The following is a 9,192-nucleotide window of genomic DNA, read 5'->3' on the forward strand; positions in this document are numbered from 1 at the left end:
AAGACTCTATCTACCAGCTATAGTCCCATAACAGCTAGCGTAGAGAGTTAGTCATCCAAGTCTCTGTATGTTGCTAGAACAACAGATCCTGCAGTGGTGTATGGGTTTTAGTACCCAGCTTAAGAGAAAGTAAAAGTCCATTCAGAGGGCCAGTGGGTGACCACATGCCCTTACATTTCTCATATACCAATAGCTACTGTAGAATAAGAATTTGAGATATTAATATCTGGTAATTTCTGGAGTTTGTTTGTCCCTAAGAACCATATCCATTTAAACCATGAGATTTTGGCCACCTTTTTTCTTATAGTAAGACTTTGCAGCTAAGTAAGTTGCTAATGCTGGGGAAATGCCTTTTTGTGGCCAAAACAGAGAAAAGGTTAACTATTGCTTTCCTGCCTTCAAAGTATTTCCCATGGGTACACCTTGATCTTCTAAAAAATATATGTAGTTTTCCTTTTAGGCAGAAATAATATTCTCACTCAACAAAACTATCTTTTACATCTAACACACAGTGTATTTCAAGCAAAATCTTTAAAAAAAAAAAATAAGAGTCACAGTGATAATTCAGGTGCTTCAGATAAATGAAAGCTTTATAGTGAACCATTTAGTCTCTCCATTCAGTAGACAGAATGGCCAAAAAATATCTTCTTGAGCTGTGATGTCTTTGACAAAGAGATTATAGAATTGAATATAGTTACAATAGTTTCTAGTGCTTATTCTTCACCCTACCCTAGGAACAACAGGTATTACTGGATGAGGAGAGGCTCACTTTAGTTACAGGGTAATGAGTCCACAATTGGAGATATTACCTCAAAGAACTGCCCTCAGCCTATTTGATCGAGTCACTGTATAGTCATACAGTGGCAGTTGTCAAGTCATATTTAAAAGGATTCTCCCAATTTAGCCCCAGTTCTCTCTTCTCTTGCCTAGAAACTGAACACATATATCCTCCTTAGTTTCTATGGGAAATGTGTCTATTTAAACCAGCCGGGTGGCTCAGCAGTTTAGCACCGCCTTCAGCCCAGGGCGTGATCCTGGAGACCTGGGATCGAGTCCCACGTCGGGCTCCCTGCATGGAGCCTGCTTCCCCCTCTGTCTGTGTCTCTGCCTCTCTCTCTCTCTCTGTGTCTCTCATGAATGGATGAATAAAATCTTAAAAAAAAATGTGTAAATATGTAAAACACATTTTGACTTACATTATCATCCTAATAGATTATCACAAAACTGTCAGAAAAAGAGAAAGTAACATAGCTAAACTTTTGGCTTATTGATTTGTGGTCAGATAAAATCAACTCTCAATTTATTTTACTGTAATTGTTTTCATTTTTAAATTATTTAAAATGATTATAAAAATAAGTAAAAAAGATATAATATATTTTCTTAAATATAACATCTACTGATTTGATACAAAAGGACAGTTTAAATATGCACTTATTAAATATGTATTCATTAAATGTATTAAATTTAATATTTAATAAAAGTACCATTTTTTTCAGTAATCGTCCAATGGTATGCTTTCATAAAAATTCAAGGGCTATGCAGCAGAGCTCACATCTAAATCTAGGAGGCCAGTAATGTAATTATAGGTACTGCTTTGTATGTAAAATGTGTTTATTCCATTTTTATTTGGAAGAAATACTCCCAATTTTCTAAGGGTATTCTGAATTGGTATGATGTTTGATCGGGTTAAGATGAAGTCCTGATATATCTGAATTTCAAGCCTACCTATAATACTGTACTTTAGCTCTTAAATGCCTGAGCATGTGATTTTTTTTCATACATGGGAAATTATCAGAATATCAAAGGATATGTTACACAGATATTTTTCTCCTTACTTTTCATCTTTTCTCCTAAATATCAACAACATAGACATACTGGATCCAAGAAGAACTGGCATCACATTTCTCAAAAGCATGCAAATGGCAGATAGGGAGCAATAAGTGTGTTTAGAAATATTTGGAGAGGGAGTCAGGGATGGGCTGGAACTGATTTAATGATTTATAAGATTAAAGTGATCTGAAGAGTTTAATAATATGAATTAGGGTGGAATTCGATAATAATACGCCTGATCTTGCTCAGATGCTCTGTCTTATAGTTCTTGACATTAAACAACCGTTAGCTTCTCCATTTAAAATCGTAAATGTTTGCTTACCAAAATGATTTTTCCAAGTTCCCCAGGCTCTCACTGCCCACTCCATCACAACACAGGGTTTTGAATGTCTTAATGGCATAACTGGCACCGAATCTTCTATGTTAGCGCTGGACACTCAAGCACTTTCAACCCTACACAAGCCTAGGGAGACAATTAAAGTAAATACTTCTCAAAGATGTTTGAAGTAAAATAACTTTGTGTTATTCTTTATACAAACTGAACTATTTATGGCTTCCTAATGAACAGTAGGAATGTGGGCTGAATAGAGCAGAGCAAACTACTGTCAGGAACAAAAATGTGCTCACTTGTGTGCACATTTTATCTAAAGCAAGACTTTAGATAAAAATGATATATTTCTCCCTATGGAAGCGCATTAGCTCCCCCCACGCTCTGCACAAGTGCGTGTACACACACCCGCACACACCACCAACAGAAAGCCGGTGTTTGCTGTCACTGTGAAGCACTCGAGTGGTGATGGTTCACTTTAACTCCCCACCCGTGGTGTCTCGGGTTGTCGCTCACGTGGACATTGCTCTTCGTGTCTTGGCTGGAAACCACATTTTTGACTTCTACGAAAGTTCTGGTTATCTTCAGCTTGTCAACTGCTGTATACTGTGAAGAATGCTTGCACCTGGACGCCTGATGAAGCTAGATGCGATGTGGGCGAAGCTGTGGCTACTGTAGCAGGCTCGAGCTGGAGGCCGCTTTACTCTGGCACATCAGGAAACGGTTTTCTATATATTCCATGAAAGTAAGTGACTGGGCGACACACTCTCCTTATTCATAAAAACCTAGTCTTCTTACAATCGACAGTTAAAGATTAGTCTTCTCACTTTTTTTTTTTTTTTTTTTTTTTTTTTAAAGTTTTTTTTTAATATTTTATTTATTCATTTATGAGAGACAGAGAGAGAGAGAGAGGCAGAGACACAGGCAGAGGGAGAGGCAGGCTCCATGCAGGGAGCCCGATGTGGGACTCGATCCCGGGTCTCCAGGATGGTGCCCTGGGCCAAAGGCAGGCACCAAACCACTGCGCCACCCAGGGATCCCAGTCTTCTCACTTTTTGAAGTTGCCTATGCTTAGAAATTGAGAAACACTCCTGGCCTTAAATTTCTATAAAACATTGATGCTTCTGGTGAAAAACAAAGCAAAAACCTAATCATTTGATAATTTCATGTTTCCCTTTTCTTATTTTTTTCTTTTCTTCATTTCTATGGGTAATACAAATTCAAAACAGAGACACCTGGGTGGCTGGCTCGGTTAAAGGCCGACTTCAGCTCAGGTCCTGATCTCAAAGTCCTGGGATCAAGCCCCACATGGGGCTGGCTCCCTGTTCAGCAGTGAGTCTGCTTCTCCCTCTTCCTCTCCCTCTGTGATCTCTCTTGCTCTCGCTCTCTCTCAAGTAAATAAATGAAATTCTTTTTAAAAAAAAAAAAAAGGAAAGAAAAAGAAATTCAAAACCTTGTAACTGTTTCTGTTTTGTTTTATTTTGCTTTTATGACATAAATGGTCATCTTCCTTAGAGACTCATAAAATGATGTATCTAAGATTTTACATTAACTTTTTTAGATATACTATTTATTCAAGTTCTCAAAGATACATCTCCCCTATGACTAAAATTCAGAATCCACAATTGGTAAATATGATTGATGAATTCAATGAGATAGAAGTCAAATAATCATTAATTCAAGTATATGTGAATCAAAGACATACCTAAATGAATGCCTATGATAAACTAAGGGCAAAAAGTTACTTGCAACACATCATAAAGAGGTCATTTCTTTCCTATATGAAGAATTTAAATACATACATACATACATACATACCTCTATTCCAAAAGAAAAACTGGAAGATGGCTGTGAACCTCTAATTATCATCACATTGCTTAGCACATAGGAAGATCCTAAAATGTTTTATGAAGAAATGAGTGAATAAACAACTATTCAGGCAGTGTCCAAACATTTTAATTAAAAGCTTTACGTTTTCCGGAGTTGACCAGTAAAGTGATTGCATAAAGATTATACATATATGCATATATAATATATATTATTTATATGTTAAAATATATTACATAGTATATTATGTATATATTTGTATAAAATACATATGTGTATATATACATACTATCTTTTCCCTTTCTACCATCATGTAAATAGGAAGGAAGAAGGTACTTTCAAATGCTACAAATAAAATTTTATTTATGTGGAAGTCTCTGTTTAATCCTGTCACATTGCTATAACTTTCACTCCAATCTAAAGTAAGAATATGGGATCCCTGGGTGGCTCAGCAGTTAAGCATCTGCCTTCAGCCCAGGGCATGATCCTGGGGTCCTGGGATCGAGTCCCGTGTCGGGCTCCCTGCATGGAGCCTGCTTCTCCTTCTGCCTGTGTCTCTGCCTCTCTCTCTCTCTCTGTGTCTCTCATGAATGAATAAATAAAATCAGAAAAAAAAATTTTAAATAAGAATATAAAAAAATGTTATTTACTAAATGGAAAGTCTAAGTAAAATCGTATTACTGAGAGAGATAAAAGAATTCAGCATCTAATAGCCTTTTGATATCTGAAGATATTATAATGTAAAGAGATGTTGACATTGCAATACACAAGAGTATTAAATAGTCTACTTCCAGAATTAACTTGGGTTTGCTAGCAAGACTCAAATATTTTATGTGACTTCCGAATAAAAAGTTAAATTTCATTTATAATTCCTTTTAGAAGCAGTTTAATTTATTAATTATTGTAGAGACTTAAAAACAATGTATTCAACAGAATGAATTAATTGTCCTTTTGATGTTTTCTTACAAACTAATTTGTATATCAATACCTTTTTTCTTCTAGAATTTCTATAGCTTTTTTTGTTTCACTAAATAGATTCAAATGATATTGTTTTTGTATCTGCTTAAGTCAAAAATACTCTCACAAATCATATAAAAGTCAAAGAATTTTGTATAATAGTCCATAAGAGAAAGGGTGTTTTTATTTTAGCCCGGAGAAAATTGATTTGAATAAAGTCCAGTCTTTCTCAAACTGTATTCAACTAAATTGATTCTCTATACCTTAAATTAAATCTTATCCCTCCTTTCTCAGTGACTAAGACATTTACATAAACTGTTTTATAATGTTGATTAAATTCAAAGCTTGCTAAATACTGTGGGAATTAAAGTCCATGAAATCTTGTTTAAACTCTTATTTGTTTTTTTGTTTTTTGTTTTTTGTTTTTTTGTCCAAATATCCTTTTCTCAGTTTCTAGGGTGGGCAGCCTGGGCCAAGGGAGGAGGGTCTGACAGTTGGCCCCTCTAGGAGGGAGGTGGATGGAAATATTTTTTAATATAAACAAATATTATATTCTGTGCTCACACATACAACTCATATGAGTGGATGATTGACATTTTTAAAAAAAGAAAGGAAAAGAAAAAAGGTACTTATTTGGGTAACTTTAAGCTTCCTTTCTCAAATGCTTCATCAGGCAAAGTGGACATGAATTTCTACGTTAGGAATAAAGTGCCAAGCATAAGGTCCTTTTGCCCCAAAGAAGGATGTTACATTTGGGTCTGATTTTACTAAGTAGAGCACAGATATCAGTAATGAGCAAAATGAGAGTACTTTCTACACATACTTGTTACTACTGAGAAGCCAGTTATACATTATTTTATCATTCTACCCTAGAATATATTTAAATCTCAAGTAACTGAGCTACAATAAAGGTCACTGAAATTTTGTGTTAAAATCCCATGCTATAGTTAAAAGACTTGGAAATCTTTGATTTGTGAGGAAATATATCAACAAAAGATAAAATGTTTATAGTTTTATAGTTTCTTAGTTTTTAATATATTTTTGTCTTCTGAAGTCATATGCTTTGAAATATTTTAAGTTTTTTTGAAACATATTGAGAGATAAATCTGCTGCCTGTAATACTTCATCAGATCCGCACAAATTTTTTTCTCATTGGATTATACCTACACAGCCCCTGTTAAACTGTTCTATTGGTCCTGGAATTGAAAACACACCATCTGCAAGATTTTCCTTAAAAATGATTGGAAAGATATTTTGTAATCAATTTGTAAGTGTTTGTGTCTGCCCAAACTATTGATGTCATTTTTCTCCCTGTGGTTATCAATAGAGCCTTGACCAAACTGACACTGTGTACATGCCAATGAAACAATAAGTGACAACTATGATAACTCTTGGAACAAACTATTTTTTCTAGCTGTGTGGTCTCACATTTGTCAGTTGGATTTGTTAACAATGTTTATAGTCTATAATTACGAATCTTCCACTAGTTTGAATTTTGAAATAGAAAATAGAAACAAAAACACCCTCTCTCCTTTTAAAGAAGTTATTTTTGTTTTCTTCCTGATTTGCATAAAATTCATATTCTCTCCCTATCTGTATGAGTACATAGAGAGATAAAGTAAGAATCTAACATATTAGTTAAGTTTATATACTGAATTTGTCTATGAATTTAGAATTAAACAGGGATCCCTGGGTGGCGCAGCAGTTTAGCGCCTGCCTTTGGCCCAGGGCGTGATCCTGGAGACCCGGAATCGAATCCTACATCGGGCTCCCAGTGCATGGAGCCTGCTTCTCCCTCTGCCTGTGTCTCTGCCTCTCTCTCTCTCTCTCTCTCTCTCACTGTGTGCCTATCATAAAAAATTAAAAAAAAATAGAATTAAACACGTTAAATTATGAAATTTATTTTTCAGGTTGTTTAGAAAGTCAAAGCAAATTGAATGGCCCAAAATATTTTATTTCTGTATGATAATAATATATAATATGAACAATATGTTTGAATCTAAAAATTTGTACTTAAGTAAAATATTTTATTTTAGTATACAGTTATTTCATTATGCTACAAAATGGTGAAGATCATGCTATAAGGCAAAAATACAGCTGCCTTCCTAGAACACTAGAAAGAAGTGAGAATGTTCCCTACTGTTATGTTTGTGATTGAGGAGAAATACCAGGATTAATTCAAGACAGATACTGGAAAGTCACGAATCATCTTCCTATAGCATAACACTGACATATTTTAAAGATAAATAATCATATATTCCATTAGATATTTTTTTATGCTTGAAACCATGCTCATACAAGGAGGTTTGTGTTGGCTCAAGCTGCCATAACAAAATAACATAGACTGGGTGGCTTAAACAACAAAAAATTATTTCTCACAATTTTGGAAGCTAGGGAATCCAAGACCAAGGTGTCTGGCAATTTACCTGGAGTTATTCTCAGTGGGCTCAAAATATGCTAGTTTTAACTCCCCTACTATAGGAAACATTCTTATAAAACTTTGGCTTTGCATATGATGAATCCCCAGTTTTCCAACCTAGGATAGTGTTTTCTTTTCTTTTCTTTTTTTAATGGTTATACCTTCTTCAAGGTGTTGATCTCAGTAATGTTAGGATAGCACTTCATGCCTGAAAAGATTCCTGGGGTTTGTTAGGAGTGAATTTCAGTTTAAGAACCAGGAACGTGTTCTCTCGGTCATCAGTTCAATGGCTAAATCCACGCTTTGTCTGCATAGCACACATTAAAATGCCCTAGTGTAGAACTATTCTAAAGTTAGATATGGAAGCATGAACTTAAAATACCAGAAAACCAAAAAGTATATGAAAAGATACTTCTTACCCATCATTAGGGAAATGCGAATCAAAGCCACAAGGATATACAGCTCCGGGCTGTCATATGGCTGTTATCAAAAGTCAGAGAGTAGAAAGTGCTGCCAGGCTGTGGAGACCTGGAAGCCTGTGCTGCTGGTGGGACTATCGCACCGCCTGACCCCCGAGGAGACACCTGCTATTCCTCACAACGTGAAACCCACCATCCTCAGGAGAGGATTTGACGTTGGGGTCCAGAGCCAGGCCATCGGGGGCAGGGATTTGCGCGGACATCTGCCTACCAGTGTTCACAGCAGTGTTATTCCCAGAATGGCCAAATAGTGGGAATAACCCAAATTTCCATGGACAGACGAATGGATACACAAAATGTGGTTATACATACGGTGGAAGATAATTCAGTGTCAAAAAGGAATGAAATTCTGATGTATGTGGCAACACGGACGCACCTCAGAGCCAGCACGCTGAGTAGGCCCGCAGGACACGCAGTGTGCACGCACCTGCAGGGGGGCCCAAAGGGTCAGGTTCTAGCGACAGAAAGTAGAAGGGCGCCTTCCCGGGGCTGAGCCGAAGCAGGAACGCGGCGGTGGCTTGACGGGCGCAGAGTCTCAATCCGGGATGTTGAAAAGTTCCAGAACCGGATGGTGGTAATGGTCGCGCAGGAGTGTCCATGCATTTAATGTCGCTGGAGCCACACCTGCAAATGGTTTGAATGGTAGATTCTGTGCATATATTCAACACAATTACAAATGTAGCGTCGTAGTATCAGGATGTCTGCAACAGCAAACCTGAGGGGCCCGGAGCGCCGGCGGCGTGTGGGACGGGGGACTCTGCGGGGACAGAGCCCCAGACTTCAGGTGAGGCCTGCGAGACACAGAGGCACCAGCCCCCAGCCAGCGGGGCAGCCAGCGGTTCCCAGGGGAAGCCCCGTGCGCACCCGTGGCCCCGCTTGGCCGGGGGTGGGGGGCAGGGCGCTTAAGGTGTGACTGTGCATTTATAAAACCCCGCGGGGCTACTCTGGGGAGCAGCTGACACCCCTTCCTACGGGATGCTTAGCACAGCGGGGCGGCCTGACGGTCCTGCAGGCGGAGGGGGCTTTCCCGGTGTCCCTGCGGCTCCACTGCGCCCCCCGCTGGTCCCGGGGACCGACACCTGTGCACCTGTTCCCGCCCCGCTGCCCAGGGCTGACCTGGGGGGATCCGGGCCCGGGGGTGGGGGGCGGCCAAGCCCTAGAGCACCCGCCCCGCTGCCCAGGGCTGACCTGGGGGGATCCGGGCCCGGGGGGGGGGGGCGGCCGAGCCCTAGAGCACCCGCCCCGCTGCCCAGGGCTGACCTGGGGGGATCCGGGCCCGGGGGTGGGGGGCGGCCAAGCCCTAGAGCACCCGCCCCGCTGCCCAGGGCTGACCTGGGGGGATCCGGGCCCGG

The 9,192-nt window shown here is 39.2% G+C and overlaps 1 long non-coding RNA gene across 1 annotated transcript; it reads right to left on the minus strand.

The window, feature by feature from the left end:
* Positions 1–2,023: 2,023 nt before the first annotated feature.
* On the minus strand, positions 2,024–4,042 carry LOC118351442 (uncharacterized). The gene is made up of 3 exons (XR_004806908.2): positions 3,977–4,042; positions 2,675–2,886; positions 2,024–2,293 (listed from the first exon to the last, which is right to left on the minus strand). It is a non-coding gene; the product is annotated as an uncharacterized LOC118351442 (long non-coding RNA).
* Positions 4,043–9,192: the final 5,150 nt, after the last annotated feature.

The sequence above is a fragment of the Canis lupus genome, chromosome 18 (genome assembly GCF_003254725.2).
Source record: "Canis lupus dingo isolate Sandy chromosome 18, ASM325472v2, whole genome shotgun sequence".
Lineage (NCBI taxonomy): Eukaryota > Metazoa > Chordata > Mammalia > Carnivora > Canidae > Canis > Canis lupus.